The 9,704-nt window shown below is 35.2% G+C and overlaps 1 protein-coding gene across 2 annotated transcripts in view; it reads right to left on the bottom strand.

The window, feature by feature from the left end:
- LOC101744239 (semaphorin-5A) overlaps nt 1–3,917 on the bottom strand; it is a 52,409-nt gene extending 48,492 nt beyond the window's left edge. The window contains exon 1 of one of the 2 annotated variants that reach the window (XM_012694886.4): nt 3,488–3,917. The gene's annotated coding sequence lies outside the window, so the exon portion shown is untranslated. The remainder of the gene's footprint in view (nt 1–3,487) is intronic. The other variant, XM_062669404.1, reaches the window with a different exon arrangement.
- Nucleotides 3,918–9,704: the final 5,787 nt, after the last annotated feature.

Consider the following 9,704-nt stretch of genomic DNA (forward strand, 5'->3'; position numbering starts at 1 on the left):
GGAATGTAATAATAGTCTTTGACAATAGAGTCATAATAGTGTACAAACTTATAATTTCAATTAATTATAGTCGAATTTCGTCTACCGGGCGACCACTACTTTATATAAATAGCGTCAATTTTAAACATTTGAATGTGTTTTGTTCAGTTTTGGTAACTCGTAAACATAATTGAAACTGTTTATTAACACGAGTTTAAACCGTAAAAACACTTTAAATTATTGGCACGTTTATATTATGTATAGATGTTTAGTCCGCAAAAACAATCTGGTATAATATTTGCGTTTGATACATACCAGAATTACCAGACCGTTTTTCGGGAACCCCTTACACAAGATCAAGCTTGGCTCATCACACACATCTGCAACGAGTGTCAAAATCAAAATTGAATTCTCGAAACCGCGTCCGCATCATTGGATCCTTTTCGTTTAACGACGTCCAATTTAAGAAGATGGCAGCAATAAATGCAAATTGTTCACGCATCGAAAGCAATGACTTGTTGCAGTGCAATTATGTGAGTCGTCGATTGATAGGACACGCAATTTAAGATATTAATCTATTGAATGTGTGTGAAATTTGAATCTGATTCGATTCGCATCGATTGGATATTTGATATTTGGGTATTTAGACAGCTTCGTCCTGAAGCCCAGACGCACACTGTACTTTCATACGGAATCGGTAAACCTCTCTATATCTCTCTCTAAATCGAATGTAAGAAAAAGATGAACGATCCTGATGGAACGATGGAAATCCCGGCCTTCTGCCGGTTCTAACATTAAAGTTATTAGCTAGCTTTGGCTTTCCAAAGAGGAATGAAATTTTATGCTGAAGCAATACGCATCCGTATATCCGCAATTTGGTCAATAAATGAATTAACTTTACGTGGTTTGCAAAATCTATATCTATATTTTTCTATATATATAAAAGAAAGTCGTGTTAGTAACACTATTTATAACTCAAGAACGGCTGAACTGATTTGGCTGAAAGTTGGTGGGGAGGTAGTTGATTTGATTTGATTTAGAGCCAGGAGAAGGATAAAGGATACTTTTTATCACGTTCCCGTGGGACGTGACATAAAACGTGGTATAACAAAAGGCAACTTATATGGAATAACAAAGCGCAACTGACAGCTAAACGTGCTATGGTTAATTATAGTAGAATTTCGAAGTTGACTGGTTGATGATTTGTTTCGAGTTTCTATTAGCTTATTGTGCCGAGATAGGTAATCATTAAGAAAGCCATGCCGCGACCAACACGATCAAATCTTTCCCGACGAAGCCGTAATGTAACTAGGATTCGAAACATTGCGAGTGAAAGGACTGAAAAAGAACAAGAAAATATAATAATAATAACAACAAAAATACATGGCCAATAAAGAATCATTAAAATACTTGCTTTTTTTATTTACATTAATATCCAAATAAAAAATCGACCTTGATAAAATCAAAAATCTGCTTATTTATTGCCTCTAAGGCGAAACAAATTTCGTCGGGTCAGTTAGTAAATAATAAAATGTATTAAGTACAGTAAACTTAACAGGGTTATTTATAAGCTTTTTCGACGACAGGAACATTATACGTTAAAAGCTCTATTTTACTCAATTAATCACTTAACGTCCGCAGCGAACGTTAAAACAATAATAATAAACAGAGATATACCAGGACACCTGGGATACAGATTATGGATATTGCAGATATGGGAATATTCTTGTTTTACGTTTAAGCTACAATTTTAAAATCGAATCAATGAATGCGTGATAAAACTTATAAAAAGTGTCCCAATAAAGTAAATAGTATGGTGAACTGGTATGAAGTCGGCACCACAGTCCTTTTTAATTCTGTCGCGTAGAATCTTGCATCAGTATTTACAGGGTAGGACAGTAATTTTAAAATAAATAAATGGAAATGGAAATGGATAATAATGGATGAAAATGGATCGTGTAATAAAAATAAAACCCGCAAAATTATGTTTTGCATAATTACTGGTAGTACGACCTCTTGTGTGTCCGCACGGGTAGGTACCACCACCCCGCCTATTTCTGCCGTGAAACAATAATACGTTTTGGTTTGAAGGGTGGGGCAGCCGTTGTAACTATACTGAGACCTTAGAACTTATATCTCAAGGTGGGTGGCGCATTTACGTTGTAGATGTCTATGAGCTTCAGTGACCACTTAATACCAGGCGGGCTGTGAGCTCGTTCAACCATGTAAGCAATAGAAAAAAATATATTTGCTGGCGCGATTCAGGATTTGTCAAATATCTTCTATTCTATTATAGCTACAGCTACCCATATAAGACTTACATTTGCAAAAGCTAAATCATGCTGTCGAATAATTAACATTTGGTCGACTGCTTTTGGATAAATTAAGTCGAAGTTATTGTAATATTTGTAATGAAAACATGTTGATCGTCATGCAGTCTGTCTAGGCCGATGTTGTCGTGTAGTGTTACGGACTCGAGCGTAAGATAAAGGTCAGAGATAATAGAACCTGTACAGCTTCCCGTGCGGCGTAATGTCGTCCACTTATCTTTGTTTTTTTTTTTTTAAATATTTATTCAAAATAATATGCTAGTGCTTTTTGGCACGCAGTTAAAATGTCCACGAAAAAAATGTTTTCACCCTTCAAACCGAAACACATTGCTGCTTCACGGCAGAAATAGGCTGGGTGGTGATACCTACCCGTGCGGACTCACAAAAGGTCCTAGCACCGGTAATTACGCAAATTATAATTTTGCGGGTTTGATTTTTATTACACGATGTTATTCCTTCACCGTGGAAGTCACAAAACATTCAAAACATGGAATTCACAACAGTTTCAAAACATTTCTTTATAGGTATATAGATTTAGTTATGCAAGTTTCATATAATTAGAAAAATTACAGGTATATTTATATCTCTCCTTCTCTTTCTTTCCTATTACCCTCTGCTGGGCTCTGCAAGGCTCGAATCAAATCCTTCCATTTACGTTTGTCTTGGGCAGTCTGTTCTAGCTCCTCCCATGTCATGCCCAAGACGCCCAGCTCCTGCTCCACCGAGCGACGCCAAGTTGTTCTAGGACGGCCTCTCTTCCTTTTGCCAGAAACTTTTCCAGGTCAGTGCTCTCTTGGATAGGTGGGTATCGGGTGGAATATATATGTATGTTAGTGCTAGAATTCCCGATTTTTTTTAAAGTAACTAAATTGAGCAGACGGGTTTTATAGGCTGCCTGACGTTTAACAAATACCGGATGTCCCACTGAGAAGATCCGGCAAGAAAGAAGATCCGGCGAGAATCTCGAACACTTTTTTTCCTACCTATTCTAGTAAAGGCGTAATCAATTAATTAGTCACAACCTCGAAAGCACATCCAAAATAGGTAGGCGCCTATCGATTATCATTACAGTAAAAAAAAAACATAAAAGGCAAAGGGAAAACTTAAGAAGTTACCACGAACCGGTACTATAAAACCTCGAAGGAGTTACGAAACAAAACATGAAACTTTTTACTTACCATAAACGTTATGTGGGTGAAGCCTCCACGATATTCACGTTCCGAAGGCACACGAAGCCATTCTCAAGCAATACATCCAGTTCTGAGTATTGTTTAATTCATCACTTTTGTCCGGATCGGCAACTATAACTTGTCCCAATCACTGTTTATTATTATTTGTTGACATAAAACGAGGTTATTGTCGCTCGCTCTAACATCTGGACTTCACTTGGCATAAATTTCACCCGATTCTATATCAATCTGTTAATGAACTATCCTAAACTATGGTTCTAAATGTAAAATACAAGTTTCAGCTTATTTATCAAAACGTAAAACACTTGTAGTCACCGATCGCTAAAGAAACAAGTGGTTGAATACGCACGAAAACTAAAAAAACAAATCTCCGATACAGCGCACACAACCGGCTCTGTCAACGAAACGCAACAGTGTGAGTGAATGGAGCGAAAGAACCAACGCACGCGTGCGCTCTCTTTCTAATAAATATTATCAGGGCGCGAAATTAGAAGCTTAAAAGTTTCAAGTTAGAAAACTATTGCTTAGACGCAACAAATTTAATACATTTGACACACAACTTCATAGATTTTATAATTTAATTTTAATTTTATCGTAAAACATCTTTAATTTTTTATCTAGAAAAAAAAATCAAACAGGTAATCATCACTGAATAGAACAATAAACATTTACAAAATATGTAATTTTTTTATCAAATTCAAAAAACGTACTGAATATTCTTCTAATGTAAAAATAAATAAAAACAAAATCAAACCGCTTCAGAAGCGAAAAAGAAACTTAAAAGTTGGCCACACTAACCGTCGTCTTGCCCGCCAAGACTTCGTGTGCGGACACAAAAATGCACGCACACCACGAACACGCGGATACGATTGGATGAGATGTCGTTGACGATCGCCTCCGCCCGCGCACCAACGTCCTTGCGGCCACCGACCGACGATGGTTAACTTACAAAGTTATTTTCTATACTTCGGTTATCCAACTACCTGCCATGGGCCATGGTATTATTACCATTATATCATATCTGTAACTTGTGCACATCTGGTAAGAACTACAGTTACATTTTTGATGCTCATTTAAAAACATCAGATGTTTTTAACATTTTTTATTGATTGAATAATAAGTTTATAACAAAATATATATTTTTTTATATTTAAAATACAATAAAAAAGTTATTTTCTGGCGGGCAGCAGCTCACTCTTGCTCCCAGAAATAATGATGTTCATGAGCAATTATGACCACATATCGCGTCTGTCTTCGATGAAAATAAAAAAAAACACAACATCATATCATTAACTATATGTAGGTATATAAAGAACTAATAAACTAATGTTTGACCTCACGAGTATTTATTTTTATCTGATAATTATTATAATGCCTAATATTATGTTAGAACTCACGGTAACGCTGATATAACCTCTGAAGGCTATCAGCACAGGTAAGATAAAAAAAAAGTTTAAACACTGTACAATATTGCAGCTTTTGTGCGTAATTTACATTAAGCCCGTGAATTGGAACGGGTGATCTTAGTAAATGAACCTTTACAAAAAAAAACTTTATTAAAACATGTTTTATACACTACTATTATTCTACTATTCTTTTACGTATTAACTATCTATTCTAACTATTCATTAATTTTTTTTAAATCTCAAAAAACCTTCATTTAAAGAAAACGCAAGCTTGCCTCGTTATCTTGTCAGAGTTTTAAAAACATTGGCTTTAACAAAAGTGACAGAAAACAGAGTATTGATAATAATGCAAAAGCTCTTAAACAGGATACATGTCTTATCTGTAGAATTCGGGAGCCATAAATTGGGCCCAAGATACCTGGAATCCTACATATTTTAATGACGAACATCATAAGATAATTCAACTTGTGAATCTTTTAAGATACCGCGTCATTTGTTTCTAAATTATCTAGTTAATTTAAATGTAATATATTTTATAATGCAAATTATTTTTCTAACGGATTTTTGGTACGGTGATTACCTTAACGACTATCAGTCCCCAGAAACGTTCAACCCTGCCTAGTTACTAAATCAGGTAAGTAATTAATAAGCTTCCGATATTTCGGCGCCTTTTCAATCATCATGGTCACGAGTATACTGAAGACTGCTTGTAGGAACATAGGAACAAACAAATCTCACTTTCTAATTCATTTTTGGGTGTTACCACCACTTAAAACCACTTCTTCTCAAAGTGTGATAGAAAAATTATGATTATTCTCGAGGCGAGTCATCGAGTTCTTTCGATGGAAAACAATTAAAATAAAATAAAACCGCACTAAAAAGCCTATGATTAATTATCAGTGTTGAAAGCTGTGAAAGTATTAAATAAATATTGGGAAAGTCAAACACTAGGTCTAATTTTGGCGCAAAGTGATCATCCGTTCTAGTTTTAATGACGAACTTGAAAATGGAATCTTCGGAACACCACTGCATTACTGCTATTCCCATGCAAGATACTTAAGCATCGTCCCCAAAAACGTTACAAGACATTGCCCTCAATGTAGGTAAATTAGAAATTAAATTACGCATAGTCTGCGTTCTCGCCGTCGCGGAGACAAGCTGTCTTTGCGTTATTATTTATTTCATCGATAAAAGCTTGAGTTTTATTTTATGACGCATAACTGCTCTACACATAGTCAAGTATCAACCCATTGGAGTTTTTTTTTTTTTTTTTATTGCTTAGAGTGTGGACGAGCTCACAGCCCACCTGGTGTTAAGTGGTTACTGGAGCCCATAGACATCCACAATGTAAATGCGCCACACACCTTGAGATATAGTTCTAAGGTCTCAGTATAGTTACAACGGCTGCCCCACCCTTCAAACCGAAACGCATTACTGCTTCACGGCAGAAATAGGCGGGGCGGTGGTACCTACCCGTGCGGACTCACAAGAGGTCCTACCACCAGTGTAAACCAGTTTACAATACTCCCTACTACTGTAATACACGTCCTACTACCGTAACCAATTAATTACACAAAGGACTTTCGAGTACAATTTTTATTACACGATATTATTCTTCGTTCGTAAAAGGCATGCGGGAACATCATTGTGTAATAAAAGTCAGACCCGCAAAAATTATAAAATGCGTAATTACTGGCAGTCGGGTGTTTTATGAACTCGCTCGAGTAGGTATCACCGCTCAGCCTATTTTTGTTTGTATCTGAAAAGTGGGGCAGTTCTTATACCTTGATCAAGCAAGCTTGATCCGTCGTGTTACCACTTAACACCAGATAAACAATAAAAAAATCATTTGTTACGGAAGTATTTAATTAGGAGTATTGGGGTATATGCTGACGAGATTGAGCAGCGGCTTAGTCGTATCGCTCGATATGAGCAACCCTACCTCCTTATCCTTTACCTTGACCATGAAGACTTTATTTGAAATCCTACCACGCTTTATTTTGAAATAAATATTGTATTCTCTAGACTAGCCCCTACGCCGTATATCTGTCTACAAAAGACGAATATTTTTTTTCCTACCAATTCTAGTTACCTCGAAGGGTTATTCTAGATTGACCGAGCTTGTAGGTGAGCTCACTGGGCTCAAACCGTGAGTGTTGCTAATACTGTCCCTAGCAAGAGCAATGCTTCGCAGAATCTACCACCGCATCGGAAACACGACCCACTGAGAAGATCCGGCGAGAAACTCAGTTGGCTTTGTCCCTGGGTTAATTTACTCGGCAAAGACGGTTACCAGTGCTTGAGGTACCTAAAAGCACCGTTAATGGATCGGGAGGATCCGTAATGACGTGTTTAGGGCAATAGACGAATTATGATTTAGCAGTATTTATACGTATCTTCTTATTCTTATTAGTATCCGAACACGCTATTATCATGTCCTCTGGACTCATCAACCTATTTGAACTTTTGACCATATTAACGTGAAATGACAAGCTATCGCTGCTGTCAAAAGGATATAAATTATGCAAGTAGTTCACAAAATTGATTTGAATTTACCGAAATATAAAGTACCTTACTACTTATTTTTGCATTTTATTATTATCTAACCGTTGTGGTATAAAACGGAGTCTTAGAATTTATGTTTCAAGGTGGTTGGCGGCATTTACGTTGTTGATGTCTATGGGCTCGGGCTGGGTGGACCAGAATTTGATTTTAGTTATCCACGTAAAACGTCTCACGTCCACCCATCTAAAACAATAAAACACAAATGCCATTTTTATTTGACGTTTTAATGTAAGCTTAACATTAATTATACATAGATACATTAGACAAATAATTTCATTAACTTCGGAAATTAGGAGGCGAAAGTTAAACTCTATTGACGATATTATAATTGAGGACTTCAACGAATGTATTCGACGAATTCGTCTCGTCAACAAACTTACGGAATAAATACGAATAAATAAACTCAAAGGCGTACAGTTCTCAATTGGTCCTATTGAAAAAAAAAGGAAACATAACAGTATAGTGATAAATATATTCATATATAATTCTTAAATTTCCAATGAGGTAGTAAACATCTCACTATTCCATAGTACGACATAGTAAACAGAGCTGGCGACGTTATCCAAAATACGCTTTTGCTTAAATTGCATTTTTATTGGTATCATAATATATCTAGTTTATTTGAGTGCAAGCAAATTTTATTGTGTCGTTTACAAAACAATAAAGTTACTATGCATATTACCAGAGCCCTCAAACTGCGATACTTTAAGACAAATATATTTTTTGTATGGAAAACTGCGACATCTTGTAGCGAATGCCCCTAAGCTTATATTATGTTGTTAAAGATATGGAATTTAATTATAACACTGAAAATAAAATAAAAATTAATAAATCATCCAAGTATTTATTTGTTATAGACAAATTGATTAAATTTTAACAAATTGTGGTTACGCGAAAATTTACAAAAACCTTCATTAAAAATAAATAAAAGGATAGGTAATCTGTTATTGCCATCTACAGGAGCAATAAGAAACTAATCGAAACGAAACCATCTAGTGGCCGACACCCATAAACACTTTTGTTGAGCGCTTGAGTTACTTATCTACAACTAATTTTACTATCGTCACAGGTTCAATATCAGGAGATTGAAAAATAAAAAATATATTCTATCTGAATTGAAAACTACTTTCTATTTTGAAAATTTGTTCACACAATTACTAATACAATTTACTTAAACCTTGCTTTACGGTTGGCAGCAGTTTGACTCTGCCTCTGGCATTGCTGACGTCCATGAGTGACGGTAACCACTCACCATCAGGCGAGTCGTATGCTTATCTGCCTAGAAGGGCAATTAAAAAAGCTTAAAAATGAAATTGGTGTTATTTTTAAATAGGCAGTTATCAGAAGTAGCTATAAATACATATTTATAATACCTGCTTAAACAGTATAACAAACACTTAACACACGGCAACATTAGTAACCTAAAATTAATTTATTAGATTAAAGAATATTTATACCCCGATGAAGACATAACCTTAACAAAATTCAATACTTATAACAGAAAACTCATGTTCTTTCTGCCTACGATTTTAAACATTCGATATATACTTAATTTACTATTACTACTACACATTTAAAGTACAATCTTATGACGCAAAACATGTTAAAATTTGCATCTAAAAATCTTTAACCCTTACTTACTGGTTTATATGGACAACATAAAGACAATATAACAACATGCAAATGCGTTCAACTCGTATCTTATTTATTCATATCGATTTCCATAATGTTGAAAAACATATTTATGAGTGTAAAAACTTATAAAACGCCTACAGGTCTGGCGTGAATTACGCAAATCCGCAGATAGCAAAAGTCGATTTTCATCTCTTATCTAAACCGATTAGATTATAGTGCAAGGCTGAATAAAAATACATATTGAGCAGCGTTTTTCGTGGTGTATAACTCCATTCTGCGAAGTTCGTGTGATTATCTATCTATGTCATATCTTCTTCTTCTTCTATATATATAAAAATGAATTGCTATTAGTTAGTCTCGCTAAAACTCGAGAACGGCTGGACGGACTTGGCTAATTTTGGTCTTGAATTATTTGTGAAAGTCCAGAGAAGGTTTAAAAGGTAAATAAATATAAAAATGCTCGGAATTAAATAAAAATAAACAGTTTTGTTTTTCCTTTGATGTGTCCCCCGTCGAACGGATTCCTTTTGTTTGTTTTAAGTTTATTTTATACAAAAGTTTAGGTCTTTTATTTATCGATTGAGCCACTACGAAGTCTA

Source organism: Bombyx mori, chromosome 7 (assembly GCF_030269925.1).
Source record: "Bombyx mori chromosome 7, ASM3026992v2".
In the NCBI taxonomy this organism is placed as follows: domain Eukaryota; kingdom Metazoa; phylum Arthropoda; class Insecta; order Lepidoptera; family Bombycidae; genus Bombyx; species Bombyx mori.